The following is a 4666-nucleotide window of genomic DNA, read 5'->3' on the forward strand; positions in this document are numbered from 1 at the left end:
GCGGCCAATGTGACGATCTGGCTCTAAGTCGATTCGTTAACAAATGACGAAAACGGACGGATTTCTCAGGTTTTTACTACATATGAACACTTTTCACATTCTCCCATGCAACTCGGCTGCTAGTCTTCCGTTCATGCAGAATCTTAGGGTCCTAGCTCATGTCCAAGGCACCAAAGCCAGCTAAAAAGTCAATAATCGATACCTAAAACTGGTATTGTACTAATTCTTACTGGCTATTACATCATCTTATAAGCTTCATCTGTGTTCTACTATGGTGCTTTTAGTGTCTCCGCATACCGCAGCACGCGACATAGCTTTCAGACAATAAGTACAACCGTTTCAGAGAGAAGAGCGGCCAATGTGACGATCTGGCTTTAAGTCGATTCGATAACAAATGACGAAAACGGACGGATATCTCAGATTTTTACTACATATGAACACTTTTCACATCCTCCCATGCAACTCGGCTGCTAGTCCTCCTTTCATGCAGAATCTTAAGGTCCTAGCTCATGTCCAAGGCACCAAAGCCAGCTAAAAAGTCAATAATCGATACTTAAAACTTGAATTGTACTACTTCTTACTGGCTATTACATCATCTTTGAAGCTTCATCTGTGTTCTACTATGGTGCTTTTAGTGTCTTCGCATACCGCAGCACGCGACGTAGCTTTCAGACGATAAGTACAACCGTTTCAGAGAGAGGAGCGGCCAATGTGACGATCTAGCTTTAGGTCGATTCAATAACAAATGACGAAAACGGACGGATTTCTCAGGTTTTTACTACATATGAACACTTCTCACATTCTCCCGTGCAACGCGGCTGCTAGTCCTCATTTAATGCAGAACCTTAAGGTCCTAGCTCATGTCCAAAGCACCAAAGCCAGCTAAAAAGTCAATATTCGATACCTAAAACTTGAATTGTACTACTTCTTACTGGCTATTACATCAACTTAGAAGCTTCATCTGTGTTCTGCTATGGTGATTTTAGTGTCTCCACATACCGCAGCACGCGACATAGCTTTCAGACGATATGTTAAACCTTTTCAGAGAGAAGAGCGGCCAATTTGTCGATCTGGCTTTAAGTCGATTCGATAACAAATGACGAAAACGGACGGATTTCTCAGGTTTTTACTACATATGAACACTTTTCACATCCTCCTGTGCAACTTAGCTGCTAGTCCTCCTTTCATGCAGAATCGTAAGGTCCTAGCTCATGCCCAAGGCACCAAAGCCAGCTAAAAAGTCAATAATCGATACCTAAAACTTGAATTGTACTACATTTTACTGGCTATTACATCATCTTAGAAGCTTCATCTGTGTTCTACTATGGTGCTTTTAGTGTCTCCGCATACCGCAGCACGCGACATAGCTTTCGGACGATAAGTACAACTGTTTCAGAGAGAAGAGCGGCCAATGTGACGATCTGGCTTTAAGTCGATTCGATAACAAATGACGAAAACGGACGGATTTCTCAGGTTTTTACTACATATGAACACTTTTCACATTCTCCCATGCAACTCGGCTGCTAGTCCTCCTTTCATGCAGAATCTTAAGGTCCTAGCTCATGTCCAAGGCACCAAAGCCAGCTAAAAATTCAATAATCGATACCTAAAACTTGAATTGTACTACTTCTTACTGGCTATTACATCAACTTAGAAGCCTCTTCTGTGTTCTACGATGGTGATTTTAGTGTCTCCGCATACCGCAGCACGCGACATAGCTTTGCAGACGATAAGTACAACCGTTTCAGAGAGCAGAGCGGCCAATGTGACGATCTGGCTTGAAGACGATTCGATAATAAATGACGATAACGAACGGATTTCTCAGGTCTTTACTACGAATGAACACTTTTCACATTTTCCCGTGCAACTCGGCTGCTAGTCCTCCTTTCATGCAGAATCTTAAGGTCCTAACTCATGTCCAAGGCACCAAAGCCAGCTAAAAAGTCAATAATCGATACCTAAAACTGGTATTGTACTAATCCTTACTGGCTATTACATCATCTTTGAAGCTTCATCTGTGTTCTACTATGGTGCTTTTAGTGTCTCCGCATACCGCAGCACGCGACGTAGCTTTCAGACGATAAGTACAACCGTTTCAGAGAGAAAAGCGGCCAATGTGACGATCAAGCTTTAAGTCGATTCGATAACAAATGACGAAAACGGACGGATTTCTCAGGTTTTTACTACATATGAACACTTTTCACATTCTCCCTTGCAACTCGGCTGCTAGTCCTCCTTTCATACAGAATCTTAAGGTCCTAGCTCATGTCCAAGTCACCAAAGACAGCTAAAAAGTCAATAATCGATACCTAAAACTTGAATTGTACTACCTTTTACTGGCTATTACATCAACTTAGAAGCTTCATCAGTGTTCTACTATGGTGATTTTAGTGTCTCCACATACCGCAGCACGCGACATAGCTTTCAGACGATATGTAAAACCGTTTCAGAGAGAAGAGCGGTCAATGTGTCGATCTGGCTTTAAGTCGATTCGATAACAAATGACGAAAACGGACGGATTTCTCAGGTTTTTACTACATAAGAACACTTTTCACATCCTCCTGTGCAACTCAGCTGCTAGTCCTCCTTTCATGCAGAATCTTCAGGTCCTAGCTCATGTCCAAGGAACCAAAGCCAGCTAAAAAGTCAATAATCGATACCTAAAACTTGAATTGTACTACTTCTTATTGACTATTAAATCATCTTAGAAGCTTCATCTGTGTTCTACTATGGTGCTTTTAGTGTCTCCGCATACCGCAGCACGCGACATACCTTTCAGACGATAAGTACAACCGTTTCAGAGAGAAAAGCGGCCAATGTGACGATCAGGCTTTAAGTCGATTCGATAACAAATGACGAAAACGGACGGATTTCTCAGGTTTTTACTACATATGAACACTTTTCACATTCTCCCTTGCTACTCGGCTGCTAGTCCTCCTTTCATGCAGAATCTTAAGGTCCTAGCTCATGTCCAAGGCACCAAAGCCAGCTAAAAATTCAATAATCGATATCAAAAATTTCAATTGTACTACTTCTTACTAGCTATGACATCAACATAGAAGCTTCATCTGTGTTCTAGTATGGTGCTTTTAGTGTCTCCACATACCGCAGCACGCGAAATAGCTTTGCAGACGATATGTACAACCGTTTCAGAGAGAAGAGATGCCAATGTGACGACCTGGCTTTAAGTCGATTCGATAACAAATGACGAAAACGGACGGATTTCTCACGTTTTTACTACATATGAAGACTTTTCACATCCTCCCGTTCAACTCGGCTGCTAGTACGCCTTTCATGCAGAATCGTAAGGTCCTAGCTCATGTCCAAGGCACCAAAGCCAGCTAAAAGTCAATAATCGATGCCTAAAACTTGAATTGTACTACTTCTTACTGGCTATTACATCTACTTAGAAGCTTCATCTGTGCTCTACTATGGTGATTTTAGTGTCTCCGCATACCGCAGCACACGACATAGCTTTGCAGACGATAAGTACAACCGTTTCAGAGAGAAGAGCGGCCAATGTGATGACCTGGCTTTAAGTTGATTCCGTAACAAATGACGAAAACGGACGGATTTCTCAGGTTTTTACTACATATGAACACTTTTCACATTCTCCAGTGCAATTCAGCTGCTAGTCCTCCGTTCATGCAGAATCTTAAGGTCCTAGCTCATGTCCAAGGCACCAAAGCCAGCTAAAAATTCAATATTCGATATCAAAAATTTCAATTGTACTACTTCTTACTAGCTATGACATCAACATAGAAGCTTCATCTGTGTTCTAGCATGGTGCTTTTAGTGTCTCCACATACCGCAGCACGCGAAATAGCTTTGCAGACGATATGTACAACCGTTTCAGAGAGAAGAGATGCCAATGTGACGACCTGGCTTTAAGTCGATTCGATAACAAATGACGAAAACGGACGGATTTCTCACGTTTTTACTACATATGAAGACTTTTCACATCCTCCCGTTCAACTCGGCTGCTAGTACTCCTTTCATGCAGAATCGTAAGGTCCTAGCTCATGTCCAAGGCACCAAAGCCAGCTAAAAGTCAATAATCGATGCCTAAATCTTGAATTGTACTACTTCTTACTGGCTATTACATCTACTTAGAAGCTTCATTTGTGTTCTACTATGGTGATTTTAGTGTCTCCGCATACCGCAGCACACGACATAGCTTTGCAGACGATAAGTACAACCGTTTCAGAGAGAAGAGCGGCCAATGTGATGACCTGGCTTTAAGTTGATTCCGTAACAAATGACTAAACGGACGGATTTCTCTGGTTTTTACTACATATGAACACTTTTCACATTCTCCAGTGCAATTCGGCTGCTAGTCCTCCGTTCATGCAGAATCTTAAGGTCCTAGCTCATGTGCAAGGCACCATAGCCAGTTAAAAAGTCAATAATCGATACCTAAAACTGGTATTGTACTAATTCTTACTGGCTATTACATCATCTTATAAGCTTCATCTGTGTTCTACTATGGTGCTTTTAGTGTCTCCGCATACCGCAGCACGCGACATAGCTTTCAGACGATAAGTACAACCGTTTCAGACAGAAGAGCGGCCAATGTGACGATCTGGCTCTAAGTCGATTCGTTAACAAATGACGAAAACGGACGGATTTCTCAGGTTTTTACTACATATGAACACTTTTCACATTC

This window comes from Schistocerca gregaria, unplaced genomic scaffold (genome assembly GCF_023897955.1).
Source record: "Schistocerca gregaria isolate iqSchGreg1 unplaced genomic scaffold, iqSchGreg1.2 ptg000205l, whole genome shotgun sequence".
Lineage (NCBI taxonomy): Eukaryota > Metazoa > Arthropoda > Insecta > Orthoptera > Acrididae > Schistocerca > Schistocerca gregaria.